General features: G+C 42.1%; 2 pseudogenes; both read left to right on the top strand.

Annotated features, from left to right (window-relative positions):
- Window positions 1–4,095: 4,095 nt before the first annotated feature.
- Window positions 4,096–21,471, top strand: LOC143402006 (butyrophilin subfamily 1 member A1-like; annotated as a pseudogene).
- A 4,687-nt stretch (window positions 21,472–26,158) lies between these two features.
- Window positions 26,159–26,552, top strand: LOC143400741 (protein cornichon homolog 4 pseudogene; annotated as a pseudogene).
- The last annotated feature ends 308 nt before the right edge of the window (window positions 26,553–26,860 follow it).

Here is a 26,860-nt window from a genome sequence, read left to right as displayed (position 1 = left end):
AGTCTCCATCCCTCAGCTCTAGAATGAGAACAGTGAGAACCAACTCATGGTACTGTACTAAATCATCATGGGGATGAGGTATAAAATGTTCAAGGTAAAATGACCCTCGGTGAATGGTGTGCCTAAGTATTTCTTGGTGGTTATTAGAGAGCAGAGGCTCTGGATGTACCTGGGGGGAGGAGTCTCTGTGACAGGAGAGGAACAGGGTGTGCAGCATCCTAGGGACTGGTAGAATGTGCTTCTTGGGGCTGAATAGGGCATCTTCTGCCCTAGGCCCCCCGTCTATTTCTCTGAGAAGCAGAGGTCCACCTTTGAGACTCTAGGCCTTTTTCCATGACCCAGTTCTGAAATCTCTCTACTTGGACTCACCTGTCTCACCCTTGACCATACATGGGCCTGACCTACCTGGGATTGGGAGGGTCAGTAAATTCTTCTCGGGTCACTGTTGGGTCACACATATGGTCAGTGCCTGTGCTGGCTCTCTGCAACTGATCTGACATTGCAGTAACTGGGAATATGTTTCAGATATTCTGGGCCAATGTGTCCATTATGGTGTCTCATCTTCTGATAGGTAGACCAAATGCCAGGTCCTTCCAGCTTCCCTTTACTTAAAAAATATTTTTAGTTGTAGATGGACTCAATACCTTTATTTTATCTATTTTTATGTGGTGCTGAGGGATTAACCCAGTGCCTCACATGTGCTAGGCAAGAGCTCCACCACTGAGCCACACCCCCAGCCCTGCTCTTTCCTTTTATATGGCAGCTTTCTCTCAGTCTGCTGCCTTCCTTTTAAATTTTTAGTTATTGTTTGCTTTTCATTAGTCTAATGCATTTCACTCAATTCTCTATAGGCATGTATATTTTTTTCCCTCTGGCCTCACTCCCTTACTCTGTTCTATCTCAGGGCTTGAGTGGGAGGGATACTTTACCTCCCCTGGAATCTCAGATGAGGAAAGGGGTGGATGCTCATGCAGCGGGTGGTGGGACAGGTGCCTCAGCCAGGAGGGCTCAGCTGCTGAATTCAGGGTGGGGCTGGGCCAGGCCCTGCCTTCACTAAAAGAGAGAGGCACAAGGAGGTCTCTCAGACACTTCTGGTGGGATATTTGAGGATGTGTTCAATCCGCAGTATGAACAGAATTGGGGGTCTGGGGGATTAACTACTTTATATCAACCATCACATTTTAAAAATATTAATGTATTTTATACATTTTACATTAACCATTGTTTTGTTGTTTAGGCATTTATCCGAAGCTATTTAGAAAACACTTAATATAGGAAAAAGAAAAGGTATTTATTACATGTTTGTCATAAAAAAAGTTAATATTAACCTCATTAGTATTAGGATCATTTAAGTTTATACATGAAAAATTATTTGTGGTCTAGTGAATAATGTTTCTTGTCAAAGCAGGTGAATGGTGATCCTGATGAGCTGGGAGAGGACAGTGCTGATGTCTGGTGTCCCCTGCCAGTGCTGGTCAAGGATTCTGCCAGTGTTCTTTAAGGAGACCTGACCTGCACTTTGTCACTGCTTCCACCCCCTCCTCCCCAAATGGAAGGCAAAGGGCAACCTTGGGAGGGAGAATGCTCAGGTCAGGGTGAGATAAGCTTTCTGGCCATGTAATTGAGGCAACTGAGAGTCCAAGGTTCCTTTCAGGATCTTGCTCACTTGAGTTACCTGGGGCAGGGGCTGGGCTGGCCTGGAGATGTGGTGGTGGGAGGCAGTCTCCTGGCACATCTAGCCTCTCCCTCATCTAGGAAGTTACTAGGTTGATGTTCCCAGATGGCAAGGCTCATGTCTTTACCTCTGCAACTGTGATAATGAAATGGCATAAGTAAAATTTATGTAGCACAGTTTTTGATACTTAGTAGCGATTCAATATAATTTTGTTTTCTTCTTTTTGTCACATTTCCCTTATGATTTTAGGCCTTGGGGAGTCTTCCCTTAGGGCAGTGATTGGTGGTGGCATTGTGGGGTGGTGGTGGCATTTCACCTCTAAGTGTGTTTTTTCTGCAGTGTTCCTGGAAAATTGTGGGCACCCTTTCTTGCTGCTCTGCTCTGCTGCCTTCTTCCTGGTAAAGAGAGTGATGTCCAGAGGGCAGGGCACACTCTACCCAGGCTTCTTTTGTAAGCTTTCACTTTAGATATTGGAAGGATCCAGAGAGGGGTTGCTTCTATCACTGGGAGGGCTTAGTGGGGGTCCCCGTGTCAGAGACTCTGCAGAGATCACTGCAACTTATGTCCAGCTCTGCCTTTTCCCCATTTCTTCAGGACCAACTGCCTCTTGGAAGTAAGGAATTTGGGGCCTCATCATTGGACTGAGAAGCAGAGGATTGGGCTCTGAGAGCAGCTTGGGGCAGGTGCAAATTCTGAGGGCAGCTTTGGGGCCTTCTGGGGTCCTTGTGACTCTGATCTATCTCCAGATGCTGTGTTTCGAATGCTTCTGGAAGTCACAGCCTTTCATTGGGGTGGAGAACAGAGAAGCAGGTAAGTTGGCTTTGAAGACACCTGTGACCTAAGAGGAGGAAACCAGGGAGAAGCTGGTGGTAGGAAGGAACAGAGGATCCGGTGGTGGCACAGGAAGTGGTGGGTGGGTAGATGGAACAGTCTTATTCTAGGAAGACCCAGGGAAGCTTAATGAGGGTTCTTCCTTTATTCATTTGTTTTAATGATATTTTTGTAAAATTTTCTGGGACTAGGCCCTGTTCTAATTACATGTAGTGATTATAAATTCTCATCATTTTCATTACAAACTTGGGATGTAGGTGTTGTAACTATGCCCATCATACAGATAAGAAAACTGAGGCCAAGAAGTTCATTTTGAGAGTGGCTGAGCCTGGAGGGCAGCCTAGAAGATGTCTCCCAGAATTTAGTTTTCCTTATACCACAGACTGCCTTCTCCCTGCTCCTTCCAAACAGTGGGTGATTTGGGGTCTTTTCTCTGACTAGGGCTCTTTTATCTCTATGCTCTGTCTCCAGGAAGGGTCCCTTACCTCTCAGGCAGAAATCTTTCTCAAAGAAACAGAAGGCAAGGAGAAACCTGTTGGTGGGGAAGTGCTTGGCACCTGCCAAATGAAGCCCCATATCTGAGCCCACAGTGGAAGGGACTGGGCTGAGATTCAGGTTTAGGTGACTCCATATCTAAAAAAGCAGGACTGGGTTCTGGGCTCCTGTGATGGGCACCACAGCCTCCTTGAGAATGTGTGTGTCTCTGACACTGCCCAGGCCAAACATGGGCATAATTTGGGGGAAGAACAAGAGCAAAGTAGGAGCAGGATGTCCTTCCTGATAGGGGCCTGAATCTGGGCCCTCCTTTCTGGCGGAGTCATGAGTGGTGAATAACAGAGAGAGAGAGGTTTTCACCACAGAGCTCCAGGTATGGGGAAAGGAAAGGCCAATAGAGCTGCCCTGTGGTTGGGGTGGGAAAGAAAGGAACAGTTTCTTACCAGGTAATTCTATGGTTTCCTGTTCCACAGTCTTCCCAGAAGAGCTGGAAGAAGCCCAGGCTCAGCTGTTTGTCAGTGTCAGGGTTGTGGGGGGCCCAGCACCCTGTTAGTATGATAAAACAATAGGAAATGCTTTGCTCCAGCAGGGGACTGCTGTCCAGCCCTGAGCCCTGCTCTCTATGCTGAGGTGCTGGAGCTCTGGGCTGAATCTGAAAATATATTTTCCCTCATTTTTTGTTTTCTTGCCATTTTTTGTGTGTGCTGCAAGCATTCATTCATTAATTTTATCCCTGAAATATCAATGAAATGTTGATTGTTAGGTGCTATTCTATGAAAGCATCAAACAGAAATCTTGTCATAAATTTTACCTTCTGGCAGGAGACAGTGATAATAATTGCAACTAGCCAGAGATGGCTATGATGGGAAATGCAGCAGGGCAGGGTGTGGGCAGTCAGGGACATGGGAGGCAGGTGTGGGCAGGCAGCAGTGTTCAGTGAGGTGGTGTGTAGATGGGAACATAACCCTGGAGAAGGAGGAGTGAGCTGTAGGACCATTTAGAAGGAGGGTTCCTACAGGAGGAGCCTGTGAAGAGCTGGCAGTGTGCTGAGGTGTGAGGAAGCACAGAGGCCAGGGTTGGCTGGACTAGAGCCCATGGGGAGAGAAGCAGCAGGTGAGTTCAGAGGGGTCTTGCCTTGTGTGGCCTGGAGAGTAGTGGGGAGCCATGTGGAGGCTTTGAGCAGAGCAGCAACATGGATTACCTCACCTGTTAAAAGGATCACTGAGGTCAGGAATCCTAGTCATCCTCCAGGTAAGATTTAATGGTGGCTGAGACCAGAGTGGAGTGGCACAGGGTTTGAGAGTAGCTCTTTGGAAGCCCATTGCAGATATCTGACAGAGGAGTCATGTGGTAGCCTCAGAAGCCCAAGAGGGGTGGAGAGTGATGTGAACTTGCTTCTTGAACATGCAGTGATGGGAGTGTCCATGAATGAGGAGAGCAGGATCTTCACAGCAGTAAGTAGCATTTGACTCTGTGTTTTAAAGTGCATATGTATTTCTCTCCTCCCTCAGTGGAGGAGAAAAATATAGAATGAAATAAAAAAATCAGAATTGGAAGAGGGGAATTTCCTGGGTGTGGCTGAATGACCACAGTCTGAACTCAGCGCAGGTGTGCTCTTTGTCTGTTTCCAGGTTTGTCCTGAGACAGGGCAATTTAGGCCTGGTGTTCCCAAGGTGTGCTCCCCAGACCACCCTTGGAACTCCTTGTAAATGCACATTCGTTAGCCCAGCCCAGATCTAGTGAATGAGACGGTCTGGATTGGGCCCAGTGATGTGTGCTCTATAAGGCATCCTAGTGGTTCAGGGGCATGAAAGCTTGAGAACCACTGAATTAGAGATTACTTCATGGAAGGACCTGGGACCAGGAGCAGATGCCAGTGAGGGAGTGTCTTTGGCATCATTTTCGGGCCACATCATATGATCAGAAGATCTATTCCAAATACATCAAACCTTGGGTGTCATCTCATGTGGCCCCTGCCCCAGCTTTCCTGGCCTTCCCACCTAATAGTGTGTGTTCTCTGTTTTTTGGTGTGTCTCTCTAGCTTTTCCCCCCATGTCTGTGTCCACAGAGCAGTTCCAGGTTATTAGCCCTGATTGCCCCATTGTGTCAGTGCTGGGCAAAGATGCCATACTGCTCTGCGCCCTAGTCCCAGGCATCAATGAAGAGAACATGGAACTGAGGTGGTTCTGCATCAATTCTCACAAGCAGTGTTCATCTACTGGAACCAAAGGGAACAGACTGAGGAGCAGATGGCTGATTATAGAGGGTGGACCTCACTGGTGAGCAAGTTCCTCACCCAGGGGCAGGCTGCTGTGCACATCCACAAGGTCCAGGTTTCTGACAATGGAATGTACACCTGCTTCTTCAGACATGGAGGCTTCTCTGAAAAGGCTGATTTGGAACTAAAGGTGGCAGGTTAGTTAATTGATACCTATTCTGGAGACCTTGGGAGTACTGAGTTTGGTGGGAATATCAGGGATCATCTAATTTAGCCTCACATTTAATAGATGAAATAGAGAAAAAAAATGGCTCATTCAGTTTTTCATTGATCAATACAAACATTGTATATGGGGCATCTCAAATATGGGGGGACTTGTTCTGTGCACCAGAGATATATCAGTATAGTATAGATCCCAGCAGTGAGGAGTTTACCTTCTAGAGACAAAGGAAGAATAATTATAATAAATAATTCAGTACAAAATATGATAAGGTGATAAGTACTTAAGACATAAGACCAAGTAGAATTTAAAAAGGGGCTCAGGATGTGGGCTGGGAAGTTAGGACAAGCTGCAGTGTTACATAGAGTTCAAGGCAGAGACTTACTGACAGTCTGAGCAAGGTTCAAAGGAAGTAGGTATTTAGCCAGGGGGCTATCTGGGGGGGCATCTGGTATGAAATCTTTGAGTTAGAAATATTGTTGATTATTCAGGGTTTAACGAAACCATCATGGTTGGTAGGAGGAGTGAGGGGGAGGATGGTAAGAAGTAGCAATGCTGGAATAACGAGATGGTCCTCTAATAACACCACTCTCAGGTGTCAGGATGAGGTCATTATGAGTGGACACCTGGGCTGACACAAAAGCCCTGGATGTTTATGGGTTGGAAGTTAAAAAGGCAGAAGGCATACAACATGGTGATTGTGGCTACTTGCATTTAACCAGATAGTTCTTGGGGTTGAGTGTATGGGCATTGAGGGTCTCAGATGGTGGAGTTTGGGGAGAATTGTTGGAGAGAAATGCAGTTACCAGGTCAGTAAAGGCTTTGTGTGCTGTGTTATGGAGTTTGGATGCAGAGTAGGGGGAATTCTAAGCAGAGCCATGCTGGGAATGCTCATATTGGCAGCTGTGAATGGATGGATGGGAGGTGAGCAAGAAGGAGGCCTGGAGTGCAGTTATGATGTGGAGAGAATGACTGCCTGACCTGAGGCATGGCACTGGGGTGGGGGAGGAGGGGTCAGACAGGTTTAGAAACCAGATTCAACTCAGTAGACTTGTGAGCACAAAATTTGGAGGGGGAAGAAAATACTTGAGAGACTTCTAGAATTTTATTTAAAACATTTGTTGTTTCATGGCAGGACTATTGATAATTATGTGTCACTTCTACTGCTCTAATTATGCGGTGTAACAAACAGCCACAATTTCAGGTGTGTTTGGCAATAAAAATGTATTTAATTTAGGCACTAACCAAATTCAACTAATTGGGGCTGATCTTGGCTAATAATCACCTGGGTTTAGTTATGCATACGTGGTTATGTTTCAGAAATATAATTAAAAACAAAATCTCCCATACTAGGAGAAAATACTTTTAATACTGAATAAGCATCAAACCAGAATGATACATATCATTCATGATCTCGTAAGGAATTACACACCAGAAAGAAATTTCATCTTTCTTTTTATAGCCAAGCATATATAATCTCCTGAATACTTGTTTTTAAGATGAACAATAAGGAATTCTCTACTAAGAAGGCTCAAAGCAATTTGTTCCGCATATGTCATTCTAAATTTACCTGATACTTTGGGAGACCATCTGTGTCATATAAGAGGCTTTATCTGGAAGAAGAATAAACTCCTCCAGCTTTATGACAGGAGGTGATTTTACAACTTGGAACAAGATGCCCACATAAGTTTGATTCCTACCTTTACAAAGAAAAGTGGGGAAAGGGTTGGTATCTTCCCTGATGTTTACATTTCAAAGAAATGGTTCCCAGGTCTTTGAGAAAGACATTCCTGAGCCACAAAGCTGGCAAAATCCTAGCCAATTTTCAAAATCATGTATAAATATTTCAAAAGAGGAGAAAGTGCCCTTGTGTAATTGCAGTTTCTCAAAGCAAATGGTAGAAGAAAAATAGAAGAATCTTCTTTTATTCAACAGGGAGAATTGAGATTTTCACTTTTAATGTTCATTTGTTCTTAAGTCAGCTGAAACATTCACCAGGTGCACCTTGGTTAAGTGTGCTCACGTTTTAGGTGGTCATTTGACTGAACTAGGGCAGCTGAAGCAGGTGGACCAGGCAATGTCACATGATCCATCCTCCACTGGGTAGCCTAGCATTGTCCTCCTGTGGAAATGATAAGGTTCAAGTGCTTTTCAAACCTCTGCAGTCACATTAGCTAATTTTTCATTGCCAATTTGAATCCCATGACTGGTCCCAGAGGCAAAAGGTAAAGGCAGTAAAAAGTGGAAGTGGAAGAACTGGCTATAAATAAGGGTGAAGAATTGGGATATTTTAATAATTATTTTATCACAAGTGGCCCAAATTATGAAGTCAGTTTTGAAGTTTTGAGTTTGAAATGTTTGTGAGGAAACCTGGTAAAATAACTCACGGGAACATGGGTGTAGGGGAAGAGAATTCAGGAAACTAAGTAGTCATGCAATACAATTTTGGAAGTGATATACACAGAGAGGCAGATGTCCCGGGAGAGTGTGTGAGGTGAGAAGACTGAGATTCATGGAGGGAGCCTTGGGACCAAATTCTTCCTGTTGCCTCTGGCCTCACAGTTTGGGAGAAGAGCCCACTGCCCTCTGTGGGTCATGCTCCTTGCTTTAATTCCCTTTGGTGACCCTTCTGATAGAACCCCCAGAATTCAACATGGAAAACCTTCCCCCTGAAGTTGTATAACTTGTAGGCAACTCTGGGGTCTCAGGGCCCAAGGAGGCCTCCTGGGGTTCCACAGCTTCCTTCCTTTCAGGGATGGATGCTGACCCTCAAGTGCACATAGAAGGGCCAGAAGAGGATGGAGTCTGGGTGGTGTGCAAAGCCTCAGGATGGTTCGCAAAGCCCCAGGTGCAGTGGAGAGACCTCAGTGGAAACAAGTTCCCAGCACTTTCTGAGGCCCACACCCAAGACACTGAGGAGCTGTTTAGTGTGGAGGCCACTCTGGTGGTGAGAGACAGTTCTGTGGGGAATGTGACCTGCTCTGTCCTCAACCCTGTCCTGGGCCAGGAGAAGGCCATGGCTATTTACATCCCAGGTCAGTGCTGCTTCCCACTCCCAGCAGAGCTGTGGGGAGGGCTGGCCTCTCTGAGTGTGCTGGCTCTCCTGGGTGTGCCCCTGACCTGATGTCTGCCTGGGCCACAGAGCCCTTCTTCCCTCAGGCTTCTCCCTGGAAGCCAGCATTTGCTGTGATCCTGACCATGCTGGGGCTCCTACTCTTGGGCCCTAGCTATTTTATCAGAAAAGAACATTCCAGAAGGATGCAGGTGAGGCAGGAAAAGGAGCACTGTGGCAGCTTAAGGAGGAGGAACAGCAGGCAAAGGAAGAGGCACTGAAGGCCATTGGTAAGACCACTCAGAGCAAGTGCAGACCTGGTGGTGAGTGGGACAGCTGACAGGGAACAGAGTCTGGGGTCCAGCTCTCTAGGGAGATCTGGGGTCCTGGGCTAGAGGAGGTGACTGAGGAGATCAGAGAGGACAGCTAGAGTCAGTGGGTTGGGTGGGTTTGAAGTTAGAAATTCAATAAACAGAAACGTTTTTCTGGGGTTTTCCAGGCCCACAGTCTTTCCTTTTCTTGGGGATGGGCGTTCATGGTGTTTTTCATTTTCTTTCAGATGAACTCCAGGCAGATCTCAGCAAGTTCTGCTTTCCCGCCTGAATTTTGTATGTTTCTTTGTTAGCAGACGTTCTAGTTCCTATTTCTTGGGTTGTTTTTCAGATCAGAGAAAAGCTGCCTATCTGTCTGGTACGTGACTCTCCAGGTATCTCTTGTTCCCTTATCCTACCTGGTGTCCCTTCTCCTTCTTTCTATCTAGGCAGACATGTGGGTCCCCATCCCTGGGAAGCTGATTGGAAGCTAGAGGAAGCCAGAACCCTGCTCCCTGAGCTCTCCTAGATCTTGGCTGCTACTTCCTACCTAGAGCTTGGAAACTTGGGTGTGATGGTGGCCCCTGGTCTGTCATGTATTCTGCATCTCATTTCAACCTTGGCTTGTCCATGTTATATTGTGTGGGAAGCCATCCATGAATTATTTGAGGGTCTTCTTTAGTTTTGGCAGCCAGGGAGGTTTTAGGAATAACCTTGGAAACTATCTGTGGCTCTCCCATGCAATAGATTTCCCAAGACACATAACCTTTATCCACAACCTACTAGATAACCTCATAGTAGCTGTGGAGTTCGGTGTAACCCGTTGGGAACTGGACAGCCCACCTATAACTTTTTTTGGTGAAGGACATTCTATGGAAGGCCTTTGATGTTCCCTGATATAAAAAAAGCTAGCGTGGGCTCCATTTTGCAGTTTTAGTAAAGAAGCTCGATCTGTATGATCCACTATCCTGTCCCACCCCTGGTTTCTAAACATATTTTCTGTGTCCTGTGTTTTTTTTCGTCATTTTATTTTTCTTAGGTTTAATTTTGCAGCCAACATATTCCACTGATGGGAACCACATTACCATCACCTGTGTGGGTCTCATGTGAGAATATGAATTTTTAGCTTTCAGTGCATCTAGCTGTTGATTTGCACTTAGAAGCTTAAAGGCAAATACTAAAAGTTCGTTAAATGATCTGTATAAGTTTAGGAGTGTGACCTTGTGTTCATCTCCCAACAAATCACCATTGAGAGATTATGTTTTCTCCAGCTCCCAAAGATGCTAATCCAAGTAGGCTGCTCACTACAAGTGAGCATGTGGTGGAGTGAACCAAGTACTTCTTGAAATAGTGGTTCTTATTCTCTAGAAAAATATCACCTGTGAAAAGTTGGGTTTTTAAAATTAATTTTTATTTTTTAGTTGTAGTTGGACACAATACTTTTATTTTATTTATTTATTTTTATGTGTTACTGAGGATCAAACCCAGGGCCCTGCATGTGTGAGGTGAATGCTGAACCACTGAGCCACAATCCCAGCCCCCAAAGTTGGGCATTTTTACCAAATAACTCACCTTACATTCCTGTCTTTAAATCATTCTTCATTTTTGGTAATTTCCCAAGTGTTTTTTTTATTTTTATTTTTATTTTTACTTTGTGGTGGTGAGCTGTGAATCTGGTGTCTCCTGCATGCTAGGCAAGCCCTCTACCATGGGCTACATTCTCACCCCTTTCCCAAATATATCTTTGCCAGAGAAGGCCTGGATATAATAATATCTCTGACAATTGTTGAGTAAATTGTATTTTATCCTCTCAAATATTTACACACATAGTACAGCTTTTATCCTTAGCAGCAAAACTCAATAAAGACAGATAGAATATGGACTTTTATGAGTTTTGAGGCAGATGGTTTTCTGACAGAGAGAAAGCAGTGGGACATTGGTAGAAGGTGGCCTGTAAAGCAGCCGTCTTGATCTGTGGTCCAGGGAATTTCCCTCAATACCCTGAGGTCCCTGAATACTGCAAGAGGCCATCTCCTTTCTGACTCTCTCCACCTGTGGGTAGTCTCATCTTTAGAATGGAGCAGAGGCCAGGGCAGGTACATTCATGCTGAGCAGGCTTGTTTTAGCTGTGGTCTCACCACTGTGTGTTCCCATTCAGCCTGGAGGAAGGCCCCCCTGTATGCAGGTAAGTGACTCTGATGTTTCCTTGGCCTTCCCGTCTCCAGGCTCCACCTCTTCCCTCTGTATCAGTGGCCTCCACCCAGAATTAGATATGTTTTCCTGCTCTCTCTTCTCTAATTTGTTTCCCACCCCTCCCAGTTAACACTTTAAACTTCTCTTGGTTTTTTCTTTCATAATCATCACACATCAATCTGCCCCGTCTCCAAACTAACCAAAAGCCAAGAAAAATAGGAAAGCAAAATTCTCCTAAAAGGAGAGAAAAATGATTATAACTTGTACTGGAGGATCACAGGGACTTCTCCTTGGGTTTGGACCACAGAACTCACCTCACATTTCTGTATTTTAATCATGCTTCATTTATTTTATTTTATTTTTTACTTTTAGGTGGATACAATATCTTAATTTTATTTTTATGTGGTGCTGAGGTTTAAACTTAATGCCTCTCATGTGCTAGGTGAGCACTCTACTTATGAGCCAAAACCTTAGTCATAAATAATTCTTCATTTTTGGTAATTTCCAAAATGTCTTTTTTAATTTTGATTTTAGTTTTTCATGTTCTGGAGCTGAGGAATGAACATATTCTAGGCCCACGATCTACTGCAGGCTAGTATTAGTTGCAGATATTGAAAACATTGGGTTCAACTGGTATTTGTTGTTGGTGCAGTGACACTGGAGAGTTCAGTTGTGAGGACAGCCTGGATGGAGCAGGGTTGGGACTGTGGATAGGAATTGCTGGTCTCCATGAAATTTCAGAAATCATATTTGACAGCTTAGGACTTACATCTTTCTAATGTGGGACCTTGGTTCTGTATTCCTTTGACTTCAGATTCCTACTGTTTAGGTCCAGGTTTGATTTTCTTCTTTCTTCCTGTTCCTTTGGATATTGGTCTCCTCTCAGCCACCTCATGGTCTGACTTGCTATCCTAGTTGGGTTTCTTCTGAGCACCTTAATAGTTGAGAAATTAGTTTTTGGTGTTCTGAATTTGGGGTCCAGGATGCTTATGGTGTCTGGAACCACGTGAAAGTATATGCAATGTTCTGTGTTTGTGTTTCTGTTATAGGAACAAAATAAAATTAATAATGTTCACAAAAATTTCTCTTAAGAGAATTTTACTTTGCCTGTTGGGCTTGGTCTTGGAGATATATATATATATATATATGTATATATATATATATATATATATATAGAGAGAGAGAGAGAGAGAGAGAGAGAGATACACACACACACACACCCCTTTATTTTATTACATATTTATTATATATTATATACATTGTAACATATAATGGGATATATAACTATATTATATATATTTATTATATATTATATATATATTTGATTTATGAAAATCATAAAAGAAAAAATCTGGATATGTTAAAATTATTTACCTGAGAAAGGGTGTGGAACAAATGAGGGAAGAAAAGATGTTGTGGCAAGAGTGAGGAGGTGAGAAGGAAAGTAGAGTGCTCAAGATTCACGTAGAAATTTTAGGTGTGCTGAAGCAGTGAGAGAAGGAAAATCACATCCTAGGTGGTTTGAATTGAGTGTGAAGAGGATTTGCAGGTTATTTGTGTGCATGAAATGTAACCAACTCCTTGACATATCTTTCAGAGTTTTCAGTGTATACATTGTTTGTGTGTGTGTGGGTGTGTGTGTGGGTATGTGTGTTAAGACCCTTGGTTTGTTGTCTTCTGAGAAAAGGCAGGTCTCACCTCATTGCTTGGTCTCCTTTCTCTTGACCCTGAAGTAAAGTCCAAGGTCTGTGTCACTTATTCCTGGTTGCCATTAGGCTTTTTCCTATGACCTTCAGACCTTTTCTGGTTCACTGACTCACTGGACACCTATATGTCTCTTCATCATCTAGCAGAGTATGTTATATTTTCTGGGTCCTCAGCTTCCTGTGTGCAGGAAACAGGGAGTTTCATGTTTTCTGCAAGCACATTTCTCTGCCAGTTCCATGTTGGGTGTGTTCTACCATGCGGCCAGCGCAATGGTTTCATTAATGAGGTTCTTGGCATAAAAGTTAGCTAGTGAGATCGAAATAAACACACAGACTCAGTTACCTTTTTCTATGACCAGGTCCGAGACGGCTCCCCTCTCTGGTTCCCTTCTCTAACTGCCCGGCAGGGCAGCAAGGATTACTCAGGGCTAGCAGGAGAGAGAGAGCGAGCACGCCAGGGAGTAGCCTTTTATTGGGGAGCAAGAAATTCAGGGGAGAATTCCATCGAATGAAGGTTGAAGGGGGGGCTGCACTCCAAGGTCAGGGTCAGTGATTGGTCCTTCGGGGTCAGTGGTCAGTTACACCCCCACACGGACAGGTTCTCTCAACAGGAGAGGGCCGGGAAAGCTCCGACACAGCCAGAGCGCCTCAGACCCTAACCGGGAGTCACCCAGTCACGTGTGAGAATGGCTCCCGACATATTCCCCCTTTCTTTTCGCAAAAATGAGGCGGCGGTTCACTCTCTGGAATTTCTGTATTCTTGTTCTGAAGACTCGCCATCCTACAATTATAATGCAATAGAGAATTAGCAGCAAAGAGAATAATCTAATATGTACCAGGCCGAGTGTTTAAGAATATTTCCAGGGTTGAATCCATTTAACTCCTTTAATATTTGGTTAGCCAAAGAAGAAGGATCTGAAAAATCAGCTCTATTATTTTGAATGTCTTGGATATGGTGATGAAGTTCCAGAATATCCAAGCTACTATTACTATTTTGCCAAATACCTAACAAATGGTTTTTAACCTTCTCCCAATCCCAGAGAGAAGCATTGTACTTGGCAGCTGTAACACACACATACTTATAATTAGCATGGCATTTAAGCCTTTCTTTAAATTTTAAGGCTGAAAGTTCATTACCTATGTCAATAACAGTTGCCTCTAAGGCGTTTAATTTAGTTTCAATCTTTTCATCAATATTTACTTGATTACGCAGAGCCTTGGAAGTATTTTGAGCTAAATTATTAAGAAATTTTGCATGCTGAATATTTTGAGACAATGTCAGAGACGCAGAGACAGTTGATGCAATAAAAGAGACTAGCGCCAAAACACCAACAATTATAACTCCAATAGCATGTTTAGGTCTTGCCAGCTGGGCATGAATTTGCTGTAAGACTTGTAAACCAGCATCAGCATACCATGGCTCTGAAATATTAGCAGGTAATAAAACGAAAGAGGGCTGATGAAGTATCAGCACTCCCTTTCCTCCATTATACCTAGTAATGCAATTGGTTAGGTTACATTTTTTACAAGTAACAATATATCTGTCATCTATCCATTTAACTTTTACATTTCCAATAATTAAAACATAAGGAGATTGGACACAAGCTCGTAAGCCATAGCAAGATCCCTCTTTACAGTTCTTGCCAATAAATCTTGGTAAGGGTTTGTCTGTAAAATGTAAGAATTCTGAGGCAGCAATTAAACACCAAATATCTTTTTGAACACCACCTTTACTATAAGTCAAAATATTACTAACAAATCCTGCAGGTGTCATAGCAGAATTTCTTCGTAATTGTCTCTTATCAATTTTTGGAGACCAGTCTAAAATATACCCACTATCTTTAGACACCTTATGTTGTACAGGAAAGGGATTTATACAATCCATCCATTTAGGAAAGGTGCCAATCTCAATTGTAGAACTATTTGGACAGTGGTGTATCTGTGGAGGCTTTGCAGAAATGACTGGCTTATTATGGGAAAGTCCCATCTTAATTACTGATCTAGTATTAGGTTTTAAATCTCCATAAATGGAATTATTTGTCAGTCTAGGTCTACCAATCGCTGTCTTTTCTTCGAATGATACTTTCAGACAGCCAGCATGTTTATCGTGGGACCAACACAAGGGTAATTGGGCACTATAGCCAGAATAATTAAATCTAGTCACATGATTGGGAGTAATATGAGTATCTGTAAATCCTCCCATCATGAATGAGTCATTAGTAAATACTGGAATAGATTCTCCAGTCCACACAGCTGGGTGTACCAGGGGTGGATCTGGGAAATATGTCCAGTAAGTGTCTACTTGATCCCCCTTTACCTGACAGCCCAGTAGGGCAATTACTGTTGTTACCATCATCATTGGGGTCCTCTTTTCTCCTAGGTCTCGAAGTATTCGGGAAGCCTAGGTTGTTAGCTTCTTTACGTCTTTCCATGAAATCAGCTTTTCGGCTGGGTCAATCTGGTCTTTCTTCATCCTTTTCCAATATCTCCTCCTTCTGGATGGGGGTTCCTCTGGGTCCATCCTCAGTCGCTTGGATCTGGGTTCTATCTCTTCCATGTCTGATAGCACGTTCAGGCACCCAAATAGGACGAGAAGAATTTTCTGGGAAAATACAAGCATGCCCTCTGCCCCATATAAGCACCGGGTCTGGGCCCTTCCACTGACCGGTCTGTAAATCTTTCCACAAAACTCTGCCTAAAGGGCCTGTTACTGAGGGAGACATTTGTCTCTCAGCAGCAGTGTGACCTTCTGCGTCACAGTTTAAAAAATGTAGAACAAACAAGGCATGATTAAGGCTATTTTGGGGAGTCATAAGCCTATCCCCCCTTTTTAATTTTTGTAATTGAAGTTTAATAGATAAATGAGCTCGTTCTACAATGGCTTGACCTTGGGGGTTATAAGGAATTTCTGTTTTATGATTAATTTTAAACTCTTGACAAAATTGTTGAAAAGAAGAGCTCACATAAGCTGGAGCATTATCTGTTTTAATCTGCATAGGGCATCCTAAAACAGAAAAAGCTGCTAGGCAATGAGAAATTACATTTTGAGAATTTTCCTTAGTACGTGCTGTGGCAAAAATAAATCTAGAATAAGTGTCCACTATGCCATGCACATAACACTGCTTACCAAATTGAGGAATATGAGTTACGTCCATTTGCCAGATTTGATTTGGTTTTAATCCATGGGGATTTACCCCTGATGGCAGAGATGGAGTGTGAATAACACACTTAGGGCATTGGCTTACAATCTGACGAGCTTGTTCTCTAGTAATATTAAATTTTTTACGTAAGGAAGAAGCATTTTGATGATGTAAGGAATGGGAAGCTAGTGCACAGTCATATGAAGACATCTGTTGACAAAAAGCTACGAGTCTGTCAATTTTGTTATTACCTGAAGCTAAAGGTCCTGGAAGATTAGTATGAGCTCATATATGTCCTATGAAACATGGATATTTCCGCATTAGCACTGCCTTTTGTAAATTATGAAATAATTCAAATAACTCTTGTGATGAAGTATACCCAATAACTGAAGTTTCAATATTTTTAGTAACTCCGACTGCATATAAGCTGTCAGAATAAATATTAATAGGCTCATTTGCAAAGTAAGTTAAGGCACAAATCAGAGCTTGAAGCTCTGCTCTTTGGGCAGAAGTATAAGAAGTTTGCATTACCTCTGTGTGAACACGACTATAAAATCCTGCTTTACCTGAACTTGATCCATCAGTGAACACTGATAAGGCTTCATCTATAGGATGGGCACGTACAATCTTTGGAAAAATAAGTGACGTTAATGATGCAAATTGTATCATCTTATCACGAGGATAGTGACTATCTATCTGGCCAGGAAAATCAGCAAAAGCTATTTGCCATGAGCTACAAGTTTGAAAAAGCCAATTAATCTGTTGAACAGAAAATGGAATAATTATGATATCAGGTTCAGATCCAATTAATTGTAAAATCCTAGTTCTACCCTTAATTTCTAACTGAGCTATAGAATCATGAAAAGGAATTAATGTTTTTTGAGGGGAGTGGGATAAATAAATCCACTCAATAACTCCTAATTTTTGCCATATGGCTCCTGTTGGTGTATGTTCAGTTGGAAATATTAATAAATACACCATTTCCTTAGGATCAACTCTAGTAAGCTGTGCATTTTTAATTGCATTTTCAACTTTCCTTAAAGCTGTTTTAGCCTCTAAAGTTAGCTGACGTGGAGAGGTTGGAGAAGGATTTCCTTGTAATATCTGAAATAAAGGACTTAACTCAGAAGTAGTTAGTTTTAAGGATGGCCTCAGCCAATTAATATCTCCTAATAGCTTTTGAAAATCATTAAGGGTATGTAACTCCTTAATTCTTATCTGAAGATTTTGAGGACGGATTGTACGTCCTTGAATTATCTGACCTAGATATTGAAAAGGTGACACTTTTTGAATTTTTTGAGGAGCTATGCATAAACCCATTGCTGCAAGCGAAGTCTCTAACTGAGTAAAAATTTCTGAAAGTACCTCAGGATTAGCATGAGCCAATAATATATCATCCATAAAATGGATAATATATGCATCAGGAAAGCTATTTCTTATGGGATCTATCGCCTGGTCTACGTATTTTTGGCACAGAGTAGGACTATTACGCATTCCCTGTGGGAGTACTTTCCAGCAATATCTTTTAACAGGTTCCTTAAAATTAATTGTTGGGACAGTGAAAGCAAATCTCTCACAATCTCCAGGATGTAACCTTATAGAGAAAAAACAGTCTTTTAAATCTATTACCATCAAGCTATAATCTAAAGGAATGACTGTGGGAGAGGGAAGTCCTGGCTGTAAGGATCCCATAGGCTGAATTGCATGATTTATTGCCCTTAAATCCTGCAGCAATCTCCAATTTCCTGACCTTTTCTTAATAACAAATATAGGTGTGTTCCAAGGACTAAGCGTTGGCTCTATATGACCAGCCTGAAGTTGTTTCTCAACTAGCCTATGAATTATTTTAAGCTTTTCCCCTGAGATGGGCCACTGAGAAATCCATATAGGCTCCTCTGTGAGCCAGGTGATTTTTTCAGCTGTCTTAGGGATCGGGGAAGTACTCAGGGCCCCTAATAAAAATTTTGGCTTTGAGCATTTACTAATCTTTGTCGTGGAGACTGGTTTGTAAACAGATACTTTTCCTGAAGGGTCTCCTTATCATCTCCAGGAAAATACCTCTGACTAACTTCCTCAACTGATCTCATAGAATTAGGAGTAACTAATAATAATCTAATTTTAGCTAAAATATCTCTCCCCCATAGATTAGCTGGTAAAGGTTCTGTGCTGTTGCCATTTTGAAATTGGGCTTTTAAGTCACGTGGCTGAGAAGAACTCTGAGCCCCTCTAGGAATCTCTTCCGCATTTTTTTCTCCAGGAAGATCGTTTACCTCCTCTGGAAGACTCTCTAGGACCTCGGAGGTATCTCCTTTCTGATATTGCTCTCCATAATCTCCTTGCGGAGTAGCCTGATTTTGCAAATTTAAATTTACATTTTTAACTTTGGACCTGGCCCCTAGTGCTTTTGTTTTTAGGAGGCTTAAAGGAAAAGAAATTAACGTAGTATTTTCCATTTGAATAGACTTGATAGCCCATTGAATGCCTTTTAGCAGGTCTTCAGGGGGCCACGAATTCTGGCCCATATATTTAAAAAGACAAACTTCCAAAGCCGTCCAAGTTCTCTGAATATTATCTATGCCTCCAGGTAATTCATTTGAAAGACAGACCTTTTGTAACTTTCTTCCTAATTTTTCCCAAGTAAGTAAATTTGGAGATTCTTGTTCACAAAACCAAGGACAATATTTACCTACAATCTCTAAGAATTGTAATAACTGAGCTTTCTTTATCTGTTTTCCTTTCTGATTAATTATACTGTCTAAAATAGTCAGATACATTTCCTTATCCGTAGAAGTTGAATTTCCCATTTTAATTAATTTAACGTCTCTTTCCTTCAATATCTTAAGGTACTTTTGTGACCCAAATTGTCACCACTTCCTTTTGTGACCCAAATTGTCACCACTTCCTTTATCTTTTACTTTTTTCTTTATCTTTATAGCGCGCGCTCCCACTCAATCTAGCTAATCTAGAATGCCCCCCTCGTGGGCGCCAATTCTACCATGCAGCCAGCGCAATGGTTTCATTAATGAGGTTCTTGGCATAAAAGTTAGCTAGTGAGATCGAAATAAACACACAGACTCAGTTACCTTTTTCTATGACCAGGTCCGAGACGGCTCCCCTCTCTGGTTCCCTCCACTAACCGCCCGGCAGGGCAGCAAGGATTACTCAGGGCTAGCAGGAGAGAGAGAGCGAGCACGCCAGGGAGTAGCCTTTTATTGGGGAGCAAGAAATTCAGGGGAGAATTCCATCCAATGAAGGTTGAAGGGGGGGCCGCACTCCAAGGTCAGGGTCAATGATTGGGCCTCCGGGGTCAGTGGTCAGTTACACCCCCACACGGACAGGTTCTCTCAACAGGAGAGGGCTGAGAAAGCTCCGACACAGCCAGAGCGCCTCAGACCCTAACCGGGAGTCACCAGTCACGTGTGAGAATGGCTCCCGACAGTGTGTCACTTATGTAGGCATATTAATTTTCTATTTGCTGCCAAATTACTACAAAATTAGTGACTTAAACCAACACAAATATATTATCTTACATGTGTGTAGGTAGGAAGTCTAAGAAGGTGTGGACAAGGCTGTGTTTCTTTCTGGAGGCTGTTGTCTTGTGCGGTTTCTAGAGACCATGTGTATTCTCTAATTTTGGGTCCCGTTCTTCCATCTTCAAAGCCAGCAGCACAGCATGGTTATGAACCTTGTTTCTGTGATTCTATCTGCTTCTCCAACACAGCCAAGAAAGGTCTGTTTTACAAGGATTCATATGATTCATTTCGATTGATCCAGAGAATCTAGAATAATCTCCCCTTACTCAAGAACCTGAATCTTAATCACATTGGTAAAGTTGCCTAGTCATGTATTTAACATATTCACACACTCTGGAGTTTAGGACTATGGGTTCTATCATAGCTGGAAGCTTTAAAACTCATCAGGCAATTCTTATGGTAGGCAAATGATTAGGTCCAATATTTTTGGGTTCTCCCATATCTGTATGGATGTTTTTCTCCTATTGGTCTGTGAGAAGTGGAAGAGAAGTCACTAGTGTTGACCTCTCACTGAATTGTTTATTTCCTGCATTGAACTTCTTTCTTTTCCATCTTAAAACCCTCTCAATTGCCACCTAAATGGGTAAGATTTCTCTGAGTCCCCTACACTCATGATTTATTGTCATCCTCCAAATTCAGCTAAGCTAGATGTAATTCTCTACTCATGGCTTAGAATTAACCTTACAAGTTCAGCACAGTCAGTACTTTATAAGTAAATGGAGGTCTTAGAAATTTTGATAACCTCAATTGTATCACAAGATAACCTAGTTGTTAGGATGGTTGTGTGTCTGTGTCTTGAGAACATATTATTTGGTAGGTAAATCTGAACAGTGACCTTTCAGATTGACATCCAGCATCCAGGATGTGTGAGTGGTGTGTGTGTGTATGTGTGCATGTGTGTGTGTGTATGTGTATGTGTATGTGTGTATGTGTATGTTTGTGTGTAAGAAATAAATATAGCAGCTGAATGTTTTCACACAGCTTTTCCCTTCTTCCTCCCACATTGCTTTTTCAGAAGACTGCATGCTGACCCTGATGTGTAGAGACTCTGCAAATCCCTGATATGAGATCTGTGTTCTCTTGTAGATTGGCGGAAGGAATGGTTCTAAGCCTGTGAGTGACTGTGTGCTTCTAGATGTTCCTCCTATTGCCCTCATGGCTTCTGGTGTCTCCTTAAATTCTCTGTGGTGATTCAGGTGCTGGCATCACCAATGGTGTTGCTGTGGCAGAAGTGATGGTCACAATACTGGTACTGTCACAAGTCGAACCCCCAAATAAGCCTCTGGCTCCTTTCTCCTGGTTGAGGATGTTGGCTTGAGTTATAAGACTCATATCTCAGGAAGCTTATCCCCTCCTCAGCTCAGGCAGCAATGTGGCTCTGAGGTGGTTGGTGGCTGTGTGCTTTGTCTTGCAGCAGGTGAGGACCTTGCATGTTTGATAACTCTCTCAACTGGGCCTGTCACTCTGGATCCAGACTCTGCTCACCACAGGCTGTCTGATTGTCATGAAAAGACGTGTCTGACCTGGAAGGACCCCTGTGTGTACCGTGATGAGAAATGCAGTGTGTTGGGTCTTGAGGGCATCACACCAGGAAGATGGTACTGGGAAGTGGAGATAGAGAATGACCTCATAAGCCAGTGGACTCTGGGAGTCTGTAGGAAAGATGTGAGCAGAACAGGCTGGCACAAGGAAGTACCAGATAGGGGGTTTTGGGTCACAGGGCAGTTTAACAATAGATATTTTGCCTGGACTGGTCCTATGACTTTGTAATCTCCTAGGCAGGATCTTTGCAGAGTGGGGGTCTTCCTGGACTACCGTGAAGGGGGTGTCTCCTTCTATAACATGGTTGATCGTTCTCACATTTTCTCTTTCCCTCCAACTTCCTTCTCTGGAACTCTCTTTCCATACTTCATGTTTATGTATGGAGATGTGTCCATGACCATCTGCTCTATGCCAAGTGAGTCTGAGGGGCTCCCTATTCCCCTTCACAATCCACCTCTTTTGGAGGAGGTCCTGAGCACCCCAACAGAGAGGATCAGCTTGGGCTGTGGGGTTGATGGTGTTCCCCCAGAAGCTGAATCTCCATTACTTCCCTGACATTCCAAGGTTTTATCTTTATAGTGTCCCTTGCTGTCTGTGATCCTTTACTGTGGCTGTTCCTTTGGCTACGGATTCCTTGTGGCAAAATCCCCTGAGATGATGCTGAGGAGGCTCAGTGGGCTTTTCCTCCTGTTCTTTTTTAAGACTTCAGATGTGTGAGAGTTCTGTTCATGTCTTACATTCAGCTACCAGAAGATAAATGTTGACTGTTTTGTAACTGGTTTAGGGAATGTGGAATTTAACTATGAGGAGATATATATGTATCAGACAGGTGTGTCAGCGCATTCATGTTGTCCCATCTACTGGGGAGGCTAAGGCAAGAGGATCACTTTATCCCATACATTTGAGACCAGGTTGGGCACTTACTGCTACCCTATCTAAAAAATCAAACAAAGGGGATACCACAATACTGGACTTGAATGTTTGTAGAGAAATCTTGAGGTTGAGAATGGTCCCCTGTTCTATTTTTTGCAGATTTGTACTCTCAGATGATAGAAGTTTATTATCCAGAAACTTCCAAGGAAATGAAAAATCTATTAGTCACCTTTTGTTCTCTGTGAGAAAATCAACCTATAAGGAGGATTCAGTACATAGTCACCTGGCTTCATTGTTGCTGATGCAGAATGTCAGTCATATCATGACATGGAGCAGGTGGTGGCGTGAGTGGTTTACCTCATGGCAGACAGAAGGAGAGAGAGAGAGAGAGAGAGAGAGAGAGAGAGAGAGAGAAAAGAAGTGAGAGAAGAGAGAAGAGAGGGGAAAGAGGAGAAGAGAGGGGAGAGGGGAGAGGGGAGAGGGGAGAGGGACAAGGTGCCAGGACAAGACAGTCTTCAAGAACACATCTAAGTTTTCTAATTCCTTCCTGTTCCTAGTCCCCACCTCTTAATGTTTCTACCACCTCCAAAAGGGCCACCAGGTGGGGACAAAGCTTTTAACACATGACTTTTGGAGGGTATTTCAGTTCAAACTCCAATGAATGATAGAGTTTTAAGAGTCCAACATTCTATGTAACCTGCTTCCTATTCTGGGATGAATGGAACATACCTATTTTTACATAACTCAGTAAATTTCTGGTACCATTGAGAATGTGTGATATGTTAATCCAGGGAATTAAGGAAAGGAATTGATCCCACCCTTCTTATAAAACTATTAGTACATATCCATTGTACAAAGGATTGTGTTTTATTGTGACAATTTTATACATGCATATAATGTACTTTGATCATATCCACCATTCCTGCTACCCTCTTGACTTTTCCCTTCATTCCCTTTTTGTGTCAATACTGCAACTGAAGAAAGAGAAAAAATACTAGAGTAAACATAAATGAAAATGAGAATTTTCAGATGCAAGATGAATTGCAGATCATGAGCATAGGTTCAGTTAATATATTTCCTCTTAGTATTCCAAGTCTGATGTTAAGGGTGTATGGAAAACCATAGCAAACAAGAAGAAACAGGACGATTGAGGTCTTAGACCCTGCTCCTGCAAAAAGGTGTGTTCACTCTACCAGTTGTTCTGACTGGGGGAGAAAACACACAGAATGAGAATTGGAATATAGAAAGTAGATGTAACTACACAGTCCTTCTAGAAATGAGGACTGTAAAACTTTGTATATTTTCTTTTTGCTTGTGGCTTATATGTGTGTATTTGTATGTATTGACCATTTGCTTCCTCTCCCTTCTTATATTTATTACTTTATACACAAATTGTTATCTTTCTGGTAACAGTATAGTCAATGAGACTGAGTGAATCTGAAGAGTAAATACTATAGCAGTAGTGTATACAGTGACTGGGAGTGCTTCTTTCCTTATGTGGGGGAACAGATGAGAACCTCTTCATTTGTCAGTTGGCTTTGTCATGATAGATTTGTTGTCTTATGGAAGTTCAAATGTTTGTAAAATGGTGTAACATGTAGGCATAGATAAATAAAGTCAAAGGTATGGACAGAGTCCATTATCATTTTATTGCATTTCTGTTCCAAACCCACTCCATGTTGGTCTTCTTTGTGTTCTTGGAACTGGACCTTGTAAACACTTCTTTGCCATCTGACACAATGTGAGATTGTTGGTACAATGCACTGGAGGGGCCACTGCAATGCAAGGTATTTCTGTTTCTCTCTTTCTTTCTTTTATATCTTTTTTTTTTTTGGTACTAGGGATTGAACCCAAGTGTGTTTAACCAATGAGCTCTATCCCGAACCTTTTTTTTAAAAAAAATATTTTTCTTTAGTTGTGGATAGATGCAATGCCTTTATTTAGTTTATTTTTAATGTGGTGCTGAGGATCTAAGCCAGTGCCTCATGCATGCTTCACCACTGAGCTACAATCACAGCAACCACAATACTTTTTAGTTTTTATTTTGAGACAGTGTTTTGCTGTGTTACTCAGGGCCTGGATAAATTGCTGAGGCTAGCTTTGAAGATGTGATACTCCTGCCTCAGCCTCCTAAATGCTGTGATTGCAGTCATGGGCTACCATACTAGGCTAGGGTCCAAGCTTTTAACACATGAGCCTTTGGAGGGTATTTCAGTTCCAACCTCCAATGAATGATGTATTTTTAAGAGTCCAACTTCCAGTGATGTACAGAGGGATCAAATATAGAAATGACTATATTGATATCTTTATCTGTATTTTTAGTCTCTGCCCTGGGATCCTGAAACGTAGTTTCTCTCCATGATCCCTGAAAACAGCTCTTAAACCCCTTAGAATTTCCTGATGGAGATGAAAGGAGAGTCTTTTGTTATCAATAACAAGCCCTTTTCAGCCATCTGAGTTTATGATAATAAGATAACATTTAGAAAATCCTGGTCCCCTCAGGATGGTGGCAGGTTGCCAAAGGAACAAATTTTATGAGTAGAAAGTTAAAAGAAGGGAGGAAATAGGGCTGAAAGTTGAGTTAATTTAATTTACAGCATTCACTGATTTAATCAATCATAATTAGCAGTGAAACCTCCATAACAGCTTTGAAGGAGCTTCTGACTTGATGAACAACAATGCATCCATGTGTGTGTTGGGGTGGTGCCTCTCAAACTCCACCATGGAGACTGTACCTCTGTGCTCAACGCATTTCTGAGCCTCACCCTATGTACATGTTCATCTGGCTATTCACTGTGTCCTTTACAAGATCTTTTGTAATAAATTGGTTAGTAAACTAAGTTATTTCTCTTGTTTTTCGTGAGTCATTCTAGAAAATCACTCTCAAAAATCATCTAATCTGAGGATGGATCTTGGGATTGGAGGATGGGCCTTGGGAATGAGATAGAAATTTAGGGATACTAAGGAAAAAAATCTCTCAAGGAGAAATGTGCCTGTTGGGATGTGGAACAATAACTTGTAAACTGCTTTTGACTTGGACTAAGAAGCTAAAGGGTCAGAAAGAGACCAAAATATAAAAATGCACCAAACAATTCCAAAAATTACTTTATAATTTTTCAGTTCCATATAAATTTTCTGTAATAGAGCAAAGCAGGAACAAGATTCCAATACAAAGACACTACTAACTTCATGAAACTTGTTGCTAATATTATTGGATCAATGTCTGGCCAATCAGCTGAAAACAACACAGCAGACCAGATTCCCTAACGGAAAACCATCTTGCTGAATATTTTCCAATCTCCAAGGAAGTTCTTTCCCTTTGGATCATATATTCTACCTTTGTACCCCTAATAAAATAACCTGAACTTTATCCCTAGTAGTGTGTCTCTTCTTGCTCTTGAGATTGCCCACTTTATTCTCTGAGTGTTCCTGTATCCACTTTTCACTTTCTAATGATGCTGTTCCTCTCTTTGCTAAAGCCCAACACATCCTTAAGTCTTTTCTACAGTATGGGCAAAGGTCTGAAAGGTCTAAGCAGTGGTTTCCTCTTCCACTGCAGAGACTTCATTGGACCTCCTTATAGTGACAGACACTTCAGAAATAGGTGGGTAAATTAAGGCAGCATCTTGTGTATGTCATCTGAAGTCATGGGGGACATTCTTGCAAGAGTTTGGGGTCCACTTAACCTGTGGAGTCTCTGCTAATTCTTTAATGGAATTATAGGACACCCACATGTATGCGGAGAATTGGAGAATAACTTGGTGTGGAAAACCCCATACATTTGCTGTTATAAGTGTTCTGTGGATTACTATGAAAGAGGACACCTGGTTAGTTGGAGCATTACAGATCCCTTTCAAACTTCCAGTGGGCCATGATCCATTTTTCCCCAATGAGTTCTGCACCTTTGTCTCATTGGGGTCCCTATTGTACATTGCTTCTTTTCTTGGCTACTCTGCCTCATCCCAAGAAGTAGTATCTGCTTCCTATATATGCAACTTCTGCATTCTTCGGAAACTTCTTTTAGTAGTTAGCCACCTTTTACTAGTTAATTCTTCTTCAGGCATGAATAAATCTATGTTAAGTTTTCCTTGTTGAAATGATTTCTGTGATTTCAATACTTTGATAGAAGCATCTAAACCACAATAACTTAGTACCTGTTGAAGGAAGACACTGAATTGCTTACAGCATGCAAGAGAGTGTGATAGAGGCATTTATCAACTTACTAAAATGATTAACTACATCAATAAGGTTTTATAAATATCTTGAGTTTTTTGTAGATTTTAAGTATTTTCTACATGTAAATATGTTATTTTTCAGTTTGATGAAGGAGTGTCAGCAACAGCGGAGGAAGGAAAGGAGAAGGAGTAGGATGAAGGCAGTAGTGTTGTTCTCCTCACTCCACAATTGATGTGCTCCTATTTCCCTCTCAGTCTACTTTAGAATTATATTATCTGATTTAGAATGTGTTGACATTAATGTTAGATCATGTTGCTCGTGATTTCTTGTTCATATGATTGTCACTGTATTTTGCTTGTTTCATTGCCCTGCTTCATCTTCCCTCTCAACTTACTTGTTGCTAGTTGCAATATAGATTGGTTCATTGTGGTGCCAAATGGCAACATGGAATTTTTTGATCCAACAGAAATACAAAACTGAGGGCAAATGAAATCACATATGAAAGAAGCCACGATCAAGCTTGGTTTCCACTTGCTTTGTTTCTTCATGTATCTTATGGTATGATTTTAGCTTTGATAAATGACTGAAGCCAGAGATGCTCTGGAGTTAGGATACACTACAGTAGCAAAGGATCAACCCAAATGGAGTCAAGAGGACATACACAATTTAAACAGATCAATTTCAAGCAAGGAAAAAGAAGACACCATCCAAAGCCTACCAACCAGGAATATCCTGGGCCCAGATGGGTTCACAGCTGAGTTCTGCAAGATCTACAAGGAAAAAATAATGCCAACACTTCTCAGGTGTCCAGAACTCCAGATGCTGGTCACCCCCTTTCTAGTTTCTCACAAACATGTATCCAGTATAGTAGTTTGTAAAAATAAGTAAACAAGGC

This window comes from Callospermophilus lateralis, chromosome 6 (assembly GCF_048772815.1).
Source record: "Callospermophilus lateralis isolate mCalLat2 chromosome 6, mCalLat2.hap1, whole genome shotgun sequence".
Classification (NCBI taxonomy): Eukaryota; Metazoa; Chordata; class Mammalia; order Rodentia; family Sciuridae; genus Callospermophilus; species Callospermophilus lateralis.
The sequence above is the reverse complement of the archived record's forward strand: the minus strand, read 5'-3'. Positions and strand labels throughout refer to the sequence as shown.